The sequence below is a fragment of the Tympanuchus pallidicinctus genome, unplaced genomic scaffold, assembly GCF_026119805.1.
Source record: "Tympanuchus pallidicinctus isolate F22 unplaced genomic scaffold, pur_lepc_1.0 scaffold3, whole genome shotgun sequence".
Taxonomy (NCBI): domain Eukaryota; kingdom Metazoa; phylum Chordata; class Aves; order Galliformes; family Phasianidae; genus Tympanuchus; species Tympanuchus pallidicinctus.
The window spans coordinates 68011219-68029573 of NW_026294747.1; the positions used below are offsets into that span (position 1 = coordinate 68011219).

The window sequence follows — 18355 nt, forward strand, 5'->3', positions numbered from 1 at the left end:
TTTTGAACTAATATAGAACTTTAGTCTTAGGCACTGCTTATATTGCAATAGCAGTGTAAAATAGTCTAATTATAACATGATTGATCTCCTGGTCAAACAAGGTGAAAAGTTGTCAAGCACACAAGATGATGTATGGATGAAAGTTAATCATTTGCCTGAATGTACTAAATCTCTCAGCAGACTACTGTTTTATTTTAGGTAGAAAACACTGATACTGTTTGGAGGAAACATACTTCATGTGTGCTTCTGCAAAGGTGCAGATAAAATCATAAAATCATAGAGTGGCCTGGGTTGAGAAGGATCACAATGCTCATCCAGTTTCAACCCGCTGCTATGTGCAGGGTTGCCAGACCAGGCTGCCCAGAGCCACATCCAGCCTGGCCCTGAATGCCTCCAAGGCATTCCAACCTCCTTGGGCAACCTGTTCCTGTGTCACCACCTCTGTGTGAAAAACTTCCTCTTAATATCTAACTTAACCTCACCCGTCTTAGTTTAAAACCATTCCCCCTTTTCCTATCTCTATCTACCCTTGTAAACAGTTGTAAAAACAGCCAGTGACTATGTTGGGACTGGATCTGTTGGCAAAGTTTGTACAACCTAAACAGTTCTACCACCTCCAATTCTTTGTCTTTGAAGCACAAAACTCCACATAGATAGAGACAAACTCTCTCCTTCTTCAGTTGGTCAATATTCCTTTCATTTTTTATTCAGCTAAAAATCATATCATTTATCCCTAGGAATTAAAATAAAAATAACTAAAAAAAGAGATGAAGTAAGGATCAGCGAGCCCCATAATATGTCTAGCTATGAATTTAAAAGCTTTATCTTCTCACTTCGAAAATAAATTTGGTCAGCGTGAGAGCTATCCAAACAAGCGCAAAATTATTCTGAAAAGTCTCATCATTTCCTCTGCATAAAAGACAAAATAGAGTATGTTTCTTGATATTTTTAAGCACGTGCACAAAGATATACATATGCATGTATTTGAATTGTTATCATGCTTTGAAGTTATGAAAATCATTATAATTTCTCTGGAATTTCTTATGATAGCATTAGTCATGATGAAATCATTCCTGGTAAATTAGGACTGCTTGAGTACCTACCTCTGCAGTATTTCTACCATACCTCAGCATTTAGTAAATGTAAACTATCACAGAAGTTTTGCCATCAGCTGAAGGGTGATGCATTTCACATGTGCATTAAGAAACAAATCCAAGTGAATTGAGGAAAAAAATTGCTACTTATCCATAAGGAACTCTGTTGTGAAACAGCAAGGCTTTTCGGGCCTGTGGCTTCAATGCTACTAGTTTAACTCAATGGTCAGAGCAATCCCTGGGGAAGCAAGCCTTAATACTGCTGCTACAATAATTTCCCTTTGTTAGCAGTACATGTACTAAATTATTTTTAAAATAACATCACATGTATTAAACACTCTCTCCAAGATGACTTATAAAAACAATGTTCCATATGTGCAAATTAGATTTTGGCAAGTGCAAAATTGTATGCAGAAATTACATTTGGGTATGGAAAATACTCTTTCCTCTAACCCAGATAGATATTTAATTTCTATGGGATAAATTGCATGCTACCTATTCACTAACATAATTTCCCCACTGATGATTGACATTTAGATATCAAAGAGGGGAAAAGATAGCATAACATTAGATTGCACATCTCCGAGGAGTAAAAGGTATTCATTAGAATAGGTATTCTAGCAAATGGCATGCTAAAGTCTTGACAAAAATCATGTCAAAAGTCATGTCAATCTTTTTTTTTCCTGCTACTTCAAAAGCACATCTGTCTGTGGATGGCAATCACTCATGCTGGCACCTGAAATATAACAAATAATATCCACTCTCGAAAAGATGAAAGCTGGAATCAGTGAGCGATGCACAGCATTGCTGACCAGTATTCAAGGACATGAAAATGCAAATAAACAGGGCTACAGGGTTCCCACAGGGAAGGCTTGCAGCTGATAGGCAACAGAGACAGAGGGAGACCATGGCAGAGGAACTCCAGCCCTAAAGGGTGTTTAAGCCTCTGGGAAAGGTGCAGTGCTGAACCAGCAGCCAAGCCCTGGAGCAGGGGGCAAGTGGCACATGCCCCTCAGCAGCAATTCTTCCAGGCAGTTGAGAAATAGTGTGTACTGGCTCCACAGAGAATCCAAGCCAGTGTCTGTAGCTAAAAAGAAGATGGTGTATTTGATTAAGCCTTACTGATTTTTGTGCAAGGGTTAAATCACAGGGAAAAATGAGGAGTAATTTTTTAGAACTCTAACAAGTTCTGGGAGAAAGCCAGGACCTATGTAAAGAAAATAAAGAGAGAGCTGCATTGCTGAATAACTGCATGAAAATGACTTACTCACATCAGACTGAACTGTTCAGAAGAGGTGCATTACGTATGGAACAAGTATCCTGCAGCTAGGGCCTAGTTATGCTTCCCTCAAAATGAATAATGCTAACAATATCACAATAGCAAGATAATGAAGGAAAAGAGGAAGATTTGCGTTATCTGTGTTCATTAACCTGAACTATAATGCTTGCCTGAAATATTAAATACCTTTCTATCATTAGAAATACAATGTGAAAGGCCAAAGAAATACATTATGTGGGGATTTTTTTCAAGATTTTTTTTTTTCTTTAGAGACAATGAGAAAAGCAACACAGCTCATTTAATCCTGTAATCTCTCTGGTAGCAATCAGCTTGGGGTACATTTCGGTTTGTTCACTTGTCATCTACATTAAGAGTCCTTCAATGAGCTTTTCTTCTAAAGTAAATACAGAATGACACATTTATAATTAGATCTCTCTGACCATTCCTTTCTAGGTTTGAAGGATATGAGATGTAGACACGTCATGCAGTCCCTGCTCCTGATCAGCGTGCTAAGGAGCTTAGACTTTCACTGTTGATTAGGGAATTGCAAAACAACCGACAAAATACACCATCGATGCTGCTGGTTCAGATATTGCAGTCTCAGTTATTCCCTGCATGAAGGAACAGTCAGAAACTCAAGAAATATTTTGAAGAGCACTGAAAAAAAGATGTTCAACCATACATTTTAAGCAAAGATTACTGAATCGTTTAAGTGTAACATAGGCCCTTGTGAACACAACAGAAAGCAGAACAGTTTCTGTTGAGCCTGATAGCACTAAGTATGTTTCAAGATCATTATGAATACGCTGCAGTACTATATGTCAGTGTTTGTAATTCCCATTAATATTTATATCATTACTAACATCCGTGGCCACTCAAACTGTCCATAACATGATTTGTTACTGAGGGATAAAGTGAAATTTTTTTGTTCATTCCTCCTATCTCAGATTTGGTTTTACTCATTCATGACTTCTGTATCCCTGAATAAACTTCTCAACAAATTTGTCACATAATTTTCTTTGATAGTCTAGAAACAATCTAACAATACTTAATTTTCCTGATTATTTCAAAATAAGAACTGTATTTCATAGAGGCATCTATGCTTATCAGCTCTCTTTCTTAACACATAGGACAAAAACATCACTTTTTTATGTCTTAGAACAAAAATCATTAATATTTGCCCCAGAGGTGTTCTTTTTGTATTCACTGATCAGGCAAAAATATAACAATCATTCAGTACTTCAGTTTCATGCCTATAACATTACTAACAGAAGTCAACCATAGGGATTAAATGACTCGGCAACCTTCTGTTTCTTCTCAGGAATATTCAACAGTAACACAGACCTAAAAAAATCCCAGCCATTCCACTTTCACTACAGTAGTAAAAAACAGTTGACATTTGTCACTGTTCCACCGTTGATAACTCACCAAGTTTTTCTTCACAAGTAAGGCTTTCTAACCAAAATTAACAAAATCTCCCTTGACTGATTTATTTTGTCTTGCAACATAGGTTTTCACCCAATTTTCACATTGTGGCTTTATAAACTCCCAACCCAACATCGTAATGAATAACACTTGTACATAACTTAAACTTACTATCTACCATCTATTGTCCATCAAATCTATTTTCAAACAATAAAGTTATTACAAACCTTAAGAATCCTAATCCTTCAATTCTTATAGATACGGCAATTCCTTTGGTGCTAAATAAAACTGAGTTCTGGTCTTGAGGCCCCTTCTACTCTAGCACAGGCTTGGCCATGAGCCTCCTTCTAGGTCCTCACATTACTATTTATACTTTTGGTCAAAGAATAATGTTTAGAGGGAAGGATTCAAGACATCCCAAATAAGGGCTGTTATAGCTCACGAGTGTAATATTTCCATCAAGTGAAAACTCTGTAAGCTGATTTCCCTGGAACTGCTATGAGGGAATATGGGGTGTTCGATGACATAAAGCCTTGATGGTAAGAGCTGGAAGACTATAAAGAAAGCAAAATCTAGGGCATTCTTGTTACCTACAGTTAATGGCCCCCAGTGTGTGCTATTCCTTGAAACGTTTTGAGAAACTGGGGAAAAAAATCATACATGTGGAGAGTTAAAATTGTGCTCTGGATCACGATAGCAGATAAGCAATGCAGAACTCTCAACAGTGATCAACTGATCAAAACTGCTCTTGATTCATGTGTAATTTAGTAGTATAAAACCATGTGTGCGTACCAGTACAGAAAAGCATATTTGTTTCCTGTCTGGCATAGGGAGTTAAAAAAAATTAGATAATCAATATGGAAAATTAAGTCATAAAAAAAATAAATCATTCTTCAGGTAGTTAAATACCAAAGATGGAATCTGAAAGTTGACTTCCAGAATGGGAGTCAGCTGTAAGGTTCAGATAATGAAAATAAATGTCTATCAGTGATCTATGTGTCTAAACTGATTCATGCTCTAAAGAGAAAGCCCATTTACATTAAGATAAACACCTATGCTATGCTCTGCTAATATAAGCACCCTTGACTGAAGCAGGAACACAAGTAAAAATCTCACATGAAACTACATGGAGGGTAAACCTTATCCCAGTCTAAACCATAATTTGTCTGCTCACTCGTTGTGATTTACAGCAAATTTGACGCCCGTTGATAATTTGTCTGGCCTCCGGTAGCCTCTGCAGAAAGCCACAGGTCTTCTGTATGTCCTGTGTCATATCTGACAGTTTGTTTGTATGTTCTGAACTCCATTTCAAATCAGATACCCATGGGAGAGCAGATGAAGTGATTCTGAGCTGTATGCACTTTGTCAATGAGACATTGACACCATCAGAGGGAAATTCAGTCCCTTCTGAAGTATTGGAAACATGCTGAGCATTTAATTCAGATGTTTAATATTTGATAGTCATGAGTAAGAAAGATGACATGAATTTGGCATGAATGCCAACATAAAGAGCAAGCTATCTGTATTATTATGGGGACTTTTACATATACTGCTTCTGTTACCTCTTTCCACATACCTTTCTGTAAGGGATGGAAGATAAACTGAATTTATCATTATAGAACTGAAATGGTCTTACTTAACCTTAGACTGAGGGACAGTCTAATGCTCCTGAAGTTAGAGATACTCTGATGATGATTTTGATAGTGCCAGAACTTTATCTGAAACTGGAACCAATGATCTCTCACAGAAACCAGGCTCTGGAAAGAGGAATTATACATTGCCCAAAGAAGTTGCAGATGCCCCCTTCCTGGAGGCATTAAAGACCAGGTTGGACAGGACTGTGAACAACTTGGTCTAGTAGGAGGTGTCCATGCCTATAGCAGGGGGGTCGGAATGAGATGATCTTAAAGGTCCCTTCCAAACCAAACCATTCTGTGATTCTCAGATTCTCTGATTTTCATAATGTAGATTATGCAGCATAAAAGTTTGGGATTCTGAGAACACTGCAGTCAAATCATTTTCAAATAATATTGCCAATACTGCTTAATCTAACATTATGCTGCAAAACACTGTCTCCAGAAAATAATTTTTTACCAAAATAAAATATTTTAATTCTAACAATCAAGAAATTGCAGGAAATTGAGTCTTGATTTCACTGGGTGCTGAGAGCACAGAACTCTTGAAGAATAAAAAAAAAAAAATTTTTAGTTATGGACCTTAATGTGGGCTTTACAGTAAGAAAAATAGAAATTTTACTTGGAAAATCTCTACAGAACCAATAAGTCCATATGACTGAGGAACGACCATTGCATGTGGATTGATGGGTTGGTGCTCAAATTAGATGATCTCAGTGAACTTTTCCAACCATAATGATTCTTCCAATGATTCTTCAGAGAGAACTAGATAAGGAAGGTTGTAAGGATACAATATATCTTAACTGCCTTAGATAAAAACAAAGAAACAAACAGATAAAAATATAATCAGATAAAAGGGACATGATCACAAACTACAAATATGCAATGGAACAAAGGAAGGCTATAAAGATACTTGAAGTGGGGACTAAAGTTATCAAGTCACGAGCTACAATAATGAACTTAACAGATATGCTTTGCATGTATCATTTGAGTTGGCCAGCACTCAGAGCAGATGCAAAGGAAAAATATTGGACAGCCTGAAGACATACACACACAAACACAAAATAGCACATAAAATAACTGAAGACGACTGCCAAGGTGGTGGGGAAAGACGTTACCAGCAGCAAGCCTTAGCTACATGTCTGCTCTCTAGAAGTAACAGGACCAAACTGAAAAGAAGAAGTTCAATGTATTTAGTTTAGCTGTTAAAGTTCTAACTCAGCTCTGGGATATAGATCACCGTTGCTAAATATTGCAATTCATTCACATACACTACAGCCAATATTAAGGGAATATCCCCTGGGAAAAAAAAAATGTATTTAGCAGTTCAGTATGTATAAGCCCACACCAGATGTTAGCAGCACTGTCTGTTTACTGAAAGCAAGTCACTGAATTAATAGATGTGATAGATCTCTCTAACCAAGGCAAAGATTGACCATTAAAGCAGAAGAATAATAAGCAGATAATGAATGAAACCCACAACCAGAACAACTACAAAGAAAAACACGCAACCAAACCCAACAGCTACAACAAATCCCACTGTTTTTCCTTTTAGTATCTTATTATTAGTAAAAACAGCAATGAATTTTGAAGAATGATGATATTTCAAATTAATGGAATTACAGATGAGAAAAAAAGTGCTCTTGATTTTACCTTCATAGCACCAAATAGGAGATCAGCGCATCTCATACTTGTACAGCTCCATTGATTTCAATTAATTTAACTTTCTGACTAACTATAAGTCAGTGAACAGAATCAGTACCAATTAGTTACAATAAGCATGAGCATTGCAAGTAGCCAACAAAACTCTCACAGAACTGTCATGAAAAAGCTTTCGATCTCAGGAATATTTTGTAGCTCTGTGTGGAAGGCATTAAGCAGTCAGTGTTAATTTTGCATGAGTTTTCATAAGCCCATTTACTAGAAAAAAACAACAACAACAACAAAACATCTTAATTGCGCTTATTTAGAAATGTTCCTTCCAATCAATGTATTGATTTAGTCATAATTTGATTCCTGGCCTGGTGATCATCTTTATATAGCTCTGTAAGTGTACTGTGCATTTCAAATGCACACAAATAAGTAATGAAATCCATTAACTAACAAACCAATGGTCAATCAATTCGTGAGCAACAGTGCAAATTTTGTAGATAAATGTCTACTGGTCTTCTGGTGGGGATTCTTGCACAAACATTACATAGTCTGCTGCTTTAACACCATCTTATTTAATGATGATGTTAACAAGAGTGGTATTGTAAAGCACAGGAGCCTACTATTATTCATCACTAACTCTACAAGAAAATACGATTACATATTTTCTTCAACAGGAGATCCTTACTAAAGTCACAGTAGAGTTGAAATTGATCTTTCATGCTGAATCTGTTTCTCTATCCGCTACCTATTTCCTAAATTTGTGTGAATCTTCTTTACAAACTCAATTAAAGCCTGACCTTAAGCACAGAAAATTATCTTCATGAGGACTCCTATAGAAATCCTGTTTTTAAGGTGAACAATGTTACTCAGCTGATGCTTACAGGGTGAAAATTAGTGCGTAACCAGCAGACATATTCTGATCTCACATCACAGTAATTCAAATCCCTTGTGGTCTTTTGAATGAATCCAGTCTAAATTAGACACTATTCTTGCCCAAGTGTTCCCAATTTCCTTCTGCACAATACAGAATAGAGACCACCACAGTCTCAGGGGATTTTTCTTCTATTTCTCTCGGGAACACTGAGCAAAATATCCAATCAATCATTTTTCTATAACATAGTAGAAACATACATATATATTTTAATAAACACGTCATATTGTATTGTAGCAAGCAGTAGAATTTTACTAGAATTACAGAAGGTCTAACTTGACTCTTATTATTTCCTAGTCTCTCAGGATCATTACTTCCCTATACTATTTCCCGAAAACTCAGTTCAACTTAAGCTAGAGGCAAAGTTAGGTTTTTTACTTCAGATTTTCATTTGGGCTCATCTTTCAAACACTTATTATTTTTCTTGCTGGCATATATGTTTGCCCATAGTCAGTAAAAATCTGCATGATTTTACATTTATAAAAGAAAGTTAAGCAATTCAACCAAAACCATAAAACTTTTTTCAGGGGACCAAAGTGGCAGTTTTCTCATTACATATCAATTTACAGCTCAAAATCAGGAATAGATCAATGCAAACCATCTGCACCTTGCAAGTTTTAACATATCTCCCTTTCGTCACTCTCAGTAAAGCAGTGGAAGTTATGCAGAGCATGTGGTCTGCTTTCACAAATAATTTCTATGGAAAACAGCAGTCAGACAGTAATACAGGCCCAAGGTGACCTCATTACTGAAATTTGTTCTAGTTGTCATTAGACATATCACGCTGTGTCATTCAAATCGGGAAAGGAATAAGAGATACTGACACGTAGCACCAGTGATTAGAGATGAAAAATACTGTTACACCATAAGAATCCCTTGGTGGAGAAGAAATATGTACAGCATTTAAGATCCAGTCACCCCCTGATCTGTCACTGCTGCCTTTATGGCTCTATTCTTCTTCTACTTGTTAATTCTCCTTCACAAGGGACAACATCTTTTCTTGAATTTCAGAAGCAGATGTTTGCTGGCCAGCTACTTTACATAAAATACTGCAGAATTTTTGGTGGCGAAGATTTTGCGTTGTGTAAATGACTGCAGTTACTGAATAGGCCAACTCAGGCAATTGCTTTGTTGTGTTTCTTGTGACTGCCAAACTTCAGACATTCCTCAGAATTGTAAGCTATGGTTAAATTAGGCCAAAAGTTGGCCTGATCTTTGTTAAGGTCCATAAGCTGCAAGGAATGATACCAGCCATTCAGAAGCTGGTACCTTGCTAGCAAAATATGGTTGGGAAAGACCTCAGCATGAAGAATTAAACTGGGATGCCAGCAATCAGTTTCCCTTTCCAGCTTTTCCCACCTTGATAACCAAAGAATGGGTCAACACAGCATCTGGACCTTTTCCCCCACTTACATTCCTGATGTTATTCTGCTTTGCATCTCCACACAGTCAAAGTCCCTCAAATGGGGCAGGCTACCTGACGCACAATAATCTGAATTAGGTTTAGTGCCAGATGCTAAAGCTTAGCTGATTTACCTTGACTTCAAAAAAGTCCTTAATGCCAGGTGCTCATCATTTATCACTATCAAAGATTAAAAGATGCTTTTTGCAACAGTGTCCAGAGTAAGAGCGAAAGAATTGGATATCGTCCCAAATGTTATGGCCAAATTCCAGTTTCACTAATTACATTCTGCTTACTCAAATTCTCACTGCTAAGCAAAAGGAAGGGGATTTGTTTTCCCTTTCTGGTTTGGACTTATGGACAATTGTTAATGTGCACTTTAACATTGTATTTTTCCTCCTGAGAGCTGATCAGTCAATGGAAATATTACCATGAAAAGATCTGGAGAATCTACACAATGAAAGATGTTACATGAAAGCAGGAATTTATTGTTCATTTTTCCTTTACAGAAATTGGCAGCTAGTTTGTTGTAGAAAATAATTAGTTTTTAAATTGACCTCAATTTGGTTCAGGGTAGAGGGGAACTTAAAAGAATTTTCTGAAATGTTAAAATCGATCATATCAATCAGAAACCAGAAAACTAATGTTCATCTTAATGACTCAAACATAAAGCCCCCTTTAAAAAGTTTCATTTTCTGTGCCTTGAAATACTTCTACTTGGCTTCCTCATCATCTCTCGAAGGTATTTTAGTTCTTCTCTCTGCATTCACACATCTGTTCTAGTTGCATGTTTTCTTGAATCAAACATATTTATGGCTAACCTCATATCTCTGAAGTCCAAGGCAACATTTTTGATCACTGCCTTCAGAAGGCCACTATTTGATTTTCAGTGATATCTAAATACAACCTTTCTTAAGCTTCTTTTATTTTATTTATTTTATTTTAGAATCTTTCTTTCCAAAGGAAAGTGTACTGCAGAATGTGAAAATACGTATAAAATTGTAATATTGATAGCCTATCTTTTTCTCAAGGTGTATATTTTATCAGTATGTTTTTAGACTGGTACCTCCTACATTTGTTAGTCCTATCTGAAATCAGCCGCAGCCCTGCTATTAAACTTACTAACAAAAAATTTAGGGCAATCTAAAAATGAGAAGTCCACTCTGAGACAGCTTATCATACATTGCAAACAAGCCACAGTAAAACTGTGGGTAAAACTGTCTCTTGTGAACTGTTCTGCAGCTGTTAGGGTTCATGTTCTCTTATAACCTAGAAATAAGAATTTTTATTAACTCTGGTCATAATTTAAATTACATGAGTCTAACTTTATGATGCAGATTAGTGTGCTGCCATTCAATCTAGTTTTTATTTTGGCATACTACCATTCTCCACATACACGAACTCTACTATCACATGATAGGAAAAGAAAGGAAAACAACACAAATATTAAAAATGCTAGAACAAAACCTTAGGTTTATGAAGAATTATTACTGCACTTGCACCTTCTCTCATAGGTTAGATTCTTGACAGTTTTACATCACTAGAGTGAATGGTTCAAGTACTTTGCTCGTACTTGACAAACACTCTAAAGGTCAGTGCTGTCACATTTTCACTAAACATCACCAAAAATAGCTACATAGCTGTTCTAGGAGATTTTGCTTCATTTATTAAATAAAACTTGTGTGATAAGAATTTTCCCAGGTCTTACACTGAAAAAAACAACTACAAGGGTTATTTTTAACAGTGCTTAAGAGTTAGAACTTGTGAAAAATCTTGTGCAGATAAATATCTATTCCATGTCAATTTTCTTAAAAATAAATGTATTTTCTAAAATTTAAAATATAACCCATCAGGACTAAGAATGGCATTGCTCTTCATGAGAAATATCACACACTCCTCCTCCTCCTCTCTACATACATTTCATTCAGTATAAAAAGGAATAATTTAATAAATAGAAAGAGGTCAGAAGAGAGATGAAAAAAATGTATCTCAATCTCTGAAACAAAAAATATAGCCATTTCATAAATACCAGCAATAAGCTGAAGCTGTTTCTGCATGGATTTAACCTGAAATCTGTCCTTTCCCACTCAAGCATAAGCAGAAAAAATTCATTTGGCACATGCATATTTATCAGAACAAATACATATGTTATAATCTTATTTCTTTCCTTTACAAAACAATATATCCATTTCATTTTTCTGTGAAGTCTTACACTATGACATACATTAGAGTAAGCACCAATTTAAACACCGCTAGAATACAAAAGAATGTGAATGTTACTCAAACCTGTTTCAGCAACTTGCTTTAGAAAGTAATAAACATTATGGCTAATTAACAACCTAATGGAACACTGAGAATGAAGGTCTTGCTTTCCTGTGCACTTCTGGGCTTGTCTTTAATTGGTAAGAAATTTCCAGGGCTATAAACAGAAGACCACATCTGAGCAACATACATTTAATCCTGATTTTTCACGTCAAAGAAAAATAATAATTATCATTAGCTTTCCAATTAATTTCATAGCTCATCGTGACTTGAATAAAGAGTTCCTCAAATCCAAGACTCGGATTATGGATTTTTACATCTGTCTCCTCTTTGATTTCATTCGTTTCGTTGTTGTGGTCTCTAAAGAATTAATTATTCCTTTGTTTTGATTGGAAGATAAAATGCATCAGATAATCAAGGTTTCACATTAAGGAGTTGTGGTTAAAATGTGGACCTGGATTCAGGAAGTTTCAGGAGTCTCATAACATGCTCTGCCTCTGATTCGGCTACATGACCTTGCTCAAACAGCTCACTTTCTCCCTGCAACACTGAATAATAATCCCTCCCAGCCTTAATTTCTTGAGATCACAAGCTCAAGAAAAGTAGAGGTGGCATCAAGTCCAGATTTGCACAGAGCCTTGGGCAGCTCAGCATATTACTACTTTCACGACACCATTTCTTACTCTCACCTTCATTATAAATATTGAATTAGTTCAAAAGCAGTCCACGACAAATATTTCCCACACTTTTTTAATGGCATATAAAACATCTGATGAAATCTTTAAGATATGCAGCATATGAATGAGAGCAGTCATTATTTCTTTGGAGACCAGATAAACTGAAATCTTGCTCCAAAGAACCAGAAAAATTCTTCTACAGTTTGAAAATAAAAAGCACTTTTTTCCCCCCAGAAAATAAAGCAAAACAACTATCTATTCCAGATGTGAGCTTCGCCAATACTTGTTTATTAAATGTGAGGCCTTGCTCCAGCAATTAAAACCTTTGGGAGTATGCAAACCAGAACATTTGCATTTGGCCTTGAGCAATATACCTTCTGCACGACAGCGAGCTCCCCACAGTTTTGAACACTGACAGACTAAACGAATCAAACCTCCAGAAAACCAATGACTAAAACCTGCAATAATACAACAGGAAGGATTGCAGGCTTTCTAAATAACAGCATGGCAAACCAGCACAGTCTGTGGCTGAACCAGTATATGCAGAGACCATTACCGTAAAAGAGGAAAGGTTTAACATGGATGCCAACCACACAAATGTAGGACAATAAAAAAAATGGGAAGACTCATTATTTTGGAGCTGAAATGCAATTTCTGCTGTTGACCTTTTGGGGCCAGATTCTGATCTCAAGGGAATAGGCTGACTGCACCGCTCCTGTTCCCAGCTGCATGGGCTCACGCAGGTCTGATGATAACATGCCCGTGTGACCAGTATGACCAGCTGCTATATCTGGGCTCATAATTCATAATCTTTGAAATTAAAATGCAAATAAAAATCTTTAGAAATGATTCAAACAATTTCTAAAGAAAAAAAATCTTGTTTCACTCTGTATAGAATCATCACAATGGTTTTCATTTTCATACAGAAAAAAAAATTAGGCTGCACTTTGAATCTGTAGTTATCCTTACTATTTGCTTGTATATGAGAAAAAACTTATGCTTTCTTTTCCTTTTTGCAATTTGTAAATCTCTACCGATCTGTGGACCTAAGATTGATAAACTCTACTGCTAGATAAGATTAATTTTATTCCCAGACAGTCAGCCAGACCATCTACTTCTTTCTTGGTATCTTTGAGATAGGATTTTAGTGGACACAAATGTTGGGAACTATGGAAGGGCCCTATTCTAACATCTGTTTTATCTCTTTGCTGTGGACAGAATTGATTCCTATGCATATTATTTCTTTTCCTCATTATTTCTAAACAATTTATGATATATATCCTAAAATGAAATTTTTAAAAGTTGGATTAGACTAGAATCAAGGCTGAAAGTAACTTCATGTTTTTAAGCAAAACAGATGCCAAAACCATAGCAAAAATCAAGACCAACATGGTGGTCTTAATTCTTGGGCATAAACCAGAAGTTCTGAATAAAAAAAAAACAAAAACAACAATAAGGTTCTTAAGATTACCAAAAAACATAAAGGAAATCCTATTTCCATGTGAGCTACAGCAGGCAAACTGAGAAATCCAGAAAGATATACAATATGTAAAAAAGCTATAGCTTCTTTTGCAATCTGACATGCACTAATAGCTAACAAATGAAAGGATATTTTGAATGAACTGATCCTGTGCAGCTGAATTATGATAGGAAAATGGAATAGGAATAAATTATAGAGCATCACATTCCCTGCCACAATTTTTCTTTGCAAAAGCTACTTCCCTTCAGAAGTTATCGGCATCTGCCAAAGTCATAGGGATTACACCTTCCCTAAGGCAACATGTAACAGGAGAGGAAATTTTGGCTCCTGATCAAGAAATCAGAAACAGAAAAAATGTACTAACAAGCAAAGTAAGAAATCTAAGCCAAAATTCTTTAGGAAAGCAACAGATTTAGCTGTGGCCAAGCCTGACTCATTGACTTTTAGCCTCTGTACTGCAGCATTAATACTATTCATAGAACACTGCGGAAAATGGTAGAAATATCTGTATCTAAAATGTTATGCTCCATCACTCAGCTGGGAGATGCTTAAGAACATGAAATTTACAGAGGTTTGACCACTGAGAGTACTCTGTCCCATAAGTAAGAATTTATCAACATGTCTGATCCCAAAAGCCAGTTCCAGCCTCTCTACTCTGTATTCCAGCTATTTGAAGACCCTCAACATAAAAGCATTTCAGCTCAGTTCTGTGCTCTTCCTTTTCTCCAAACATTATTACTGTAGAATTCAGATAAGACATTCTTTCAACTTTTTTCCTTTTATCAATTTCTGCAACCTGCTAATCAGCAAATGCACCTATCCACTAAGAAATACTGTGTTCTGAAGTGTGTGACGGCAAAAAAAATTAGCAGAGAAGGGTTAGAACTTGTACAGAGTGAAGGGATGAAAAGTTCACAGGGAAGAAAGCCTATGGAGTTGATAGGTCTTCCCTACCTACACTGAAGTTCCTTCCACATTTCTATGGAAAGGCACAAAATTGACTTTTTGTATTTTATTTTGAAAAAAAAAAAAAAAAAAAAAAAAAAAAAAAAGTGCTCTTTGCTTTCACTCTAGTGATTGATTCTCATAAACGTTAAGTAGCCACCGACAAATAACATTTACTTTAAGAGCTCAGGAGCAAGTTGTCTTTGCTGTAAAGATGAAGATATAAGTTCTGATCAACTAAGTGCAAGGAAAGTATTGTTCAGCAGAATGGAAATTCTGTTTTACTATTATTTTTCAGAGTATCAGAAATAATTACTAAGGATCCCATTCAAATTCAAGTATTTAAAAGGTAGGAAATTTCAGATTAAAATTGCTTATGCAACTCAATTTGTACCCCTTGAACATATTTGCTATGAAACCAACTTCAATTATGTGATCACAGACGACTTTTCCATGGCATAGCTTCAGCTCTTTTTGTGTGTACTGTGGACAGTATTCTGAGAAATAGTATTCTGGGAATTAATCAGGTTTATGTAGTGAATGAGGCTTTCATTTCTCTCTGCCTCATTTGCTTTAGGAACTAGAAGACATATAATGAACCAGCAAGGGACTACAGAACAAGAAAATAAGATTTAATGGTTAAGGCAGCTGCTGTTGAAGGCCTAAATTCCATTTCTAGATCTGCCACATAGTTCCTATGTGACGATGCACAAATCACAACATGTTTCTTATAGATGACCATTAGTTTGATGCTCCTCATTGACTGGCCTCTCTACTAGCTAGTTGAGCTGAGCTATTGAATACTTACTGCTGCTAACAGTGTAGATTAAAACAGCAATTATATTCAAATAAAGATTGATTAAAAAAAACAGAATATATGAAAAAAATATTATTTAGAAATTAGCTGGTGCAGTATCAACTATTTTGTGCTTCATCTCTCTATGTCTCTGTCTTTCACCTGTGAAATAGGCATAACAAAACTATGAATAACCTGGGTGTTAAGCAGGTAACAGCACTACTCTGTGAAGGATTCAGGTACGATAGCTATGAGAACAACAAAGCAGCAAATAATTTTGTATTCAGTACACGTTTTGAATGAAGTGTGGTAAGAAAAGCCCTGGGGCAACAAACTACATGAAGAGGATGGAAAAAACCACAATCTGCCCATAAAGCAGGGTCATGTGGAAGAAACAGTATCCATTTTTAAAAGACTGTCACCCTGTCTACACTCAAAGGGGCCAAGTTAATTTTTGCAGAAGCAACCTTGGTTCTGGCATTACATGGTTTCTGTGTGGACTTGATTTTGTTCAATTCACAGAGATGGGAAGTGGTGTTGTTTGTTTCTAAGAAGCACTCAGATTTATACTGTAGGTTTTTCATAGAATCATAGAATCACCAAGGTTGGAAAAGACCTAAAAGATCACCCAGTCCAACCATTCACCTATTCCCAATAGCTCCTACTAAACCATGTCCCTCAACACAACATCCAGCCTTTCCTTGAACACCCCCAGGGTCAGTGATTCCACCACCCCCCTGGGCAGTCCATTCCAGTGCCTGACCACCCTTTCTGAAAAGTAATACTTCCTAATGTCCAGCCTGAACCTCCCCTGCCGTAGCTTGAAACCATTCCCTCTGGTCCTATCACTAATGACACAAGAGAAGAGGCCAATCCCCAGCTCACCACAACTACAACTCACTACTTTTGGTGGAGAAGAATTCAGGTACCCACCACCTCTCCACTTTCTGACCTGGGCCAAATGGGATCAGCAGTTCAAATCTAAACCAGTTTCAGACAGGTGTGCAAGCAGAACCTAATGAAGGTTCTTGACCACAGGAATGAACAAAGACCCTCTTGGATGTATGTGGCTCTACCATCTGAAAAGGCTGCGTCCAAGATCAGAGCCAAAAACAGCCTTCCTTGTCTTGCTTACAAATCTAAATGCTCCTATGGGGAGAAGATATCCACTTTGTAACAGGACAGGACCCCATTCAATCACTCATACACTCAGGAAATCAAGTCTGAGCACCCAAACACCCTAGATCATCAGCAAACATGCACTCATTAGCTTATGAACAGTTATTAAATCTGAGCACAAGAGGTGGGTGAGGCAGGCAGAGGTCTACAAAAGAGCTTGGCTTGTATCTCATACTGAAGCTGGGAAACTCCACTACGATGTTTGCCAAATCTGGGACAGGGCAAACCTGCAGTGTTTTCTGTATGACTAATGTACATGCACCAAGGACACCCCACCTCTACTTGTGCAGACTGAAAAAACAGAGGGAGAGCTGCTTTTCCATATCGATATGCACACATCCAACTGATGGCAATTCACTAGAGCTTGGAGTTGTCATATGAAAATCACAATCCAGAGAAATCCTGTCTTGCTACTAACTTTCCTATTACACAAAAGCCATGAAAGAAATGAATATTGCAATAGGGTGTTGACTTTGCTTATAAAACCTACATACTAAGTTGTGAGAAAAATTACTACAGAACACCTTGATCTAGTTTCTACTTTTCTTATTTTCTTTGAAGCTTTTTATTTTATGATACCAACTACTGTTCATTTTTTGTTTTGCTACAATATATTAGAGGTCATGCAGAAGATCATATATCAGCAAATAATGGAATTAAGCTCAAAGATAAGTTTTCTATAATGAACTGATCTTCTAATTTCAGCATTAAGTTCAGGTGGTATACTGGGGGAGAAGATTGGCTTTAAGGTATGTTTTAAATTTCATTGCCTATGAGAATTCAGATGTGTAATTCGAAATTTCAGAACAGCATGTCTTATTTCCAAAGCAACAAGCACTTTCATTCATGAGTTTTATATTTTCTTAAAGTATTTCACTAGATTTGCATGCAAATTATGAAATATAAAACCAATTTAAAATAGCAAAGAAAATGATTTCAATCACTAAGGGAAATAAAAGAAACTTTTAATTAGAGCATGAAAAGAAAGTAAAAGCAAACAAGAGATTAAACTATCCTCTCTTGATGAATTCCAAAGTTTGGCCTAGAGAAGATTAGTGAAAAGAGGAAAAAATATTTAAAAATGTTTTCATAAAAATTACCAACCCTAAAATCTATGTTCTGAATAAATTAAACATTCCTAATCTTTCACATCTTCTTTCTAAGCTTTACTGCTAAGAGCAAAATAAAAATTTTAACTTCGATCTTTGGACCAACTGGTGCAAGTTTTGGTTTCTGAACTCCAGCCAGTAGAAGTTGTCACAGACTCACTGAAGTTCTTTTGAGTTTTGGTATTTCACATTATGTAGAGAATCAGAAACACATTACTTCTATCTCTCTGTTATTTTATGTGTGATCATAATCACACGAGTCCTAAGCGAGTCCTAAAACTGCGTTTTAAATAATCAATGAGTTAAATTTACTTGATATTCACAGATTGAGAATCTTAGAATCACGTAATCATTTGGGTAGTAAGGGACCAAGATCCTGTAGTTCCAATGCCTCTACCAAGGAAAGAGACGTTTTCTACCATATCAGGTTGTCCCAAGCATCATCCAATCTGACCTTGAATACTTCCATTCACAGCTTCTCTGGACAAT

The 18355-nt window shown here is 36.4% G+C and overlaps 1 protein-coding gene across 6 annotated transcripts in view; it reads right to left on the reverse strand.

Annotated features, from left to right (window-relative positions):
* The window catches only part of PTPRN2 (protein tyrosine phosphatase receptor type N2), a 620450-nt gene that overhangs the window by 263187 nt on the left and 338908 nt on the right, over window positions 1-18355 (reverse strand). The window lies entirely within an intron of this gene.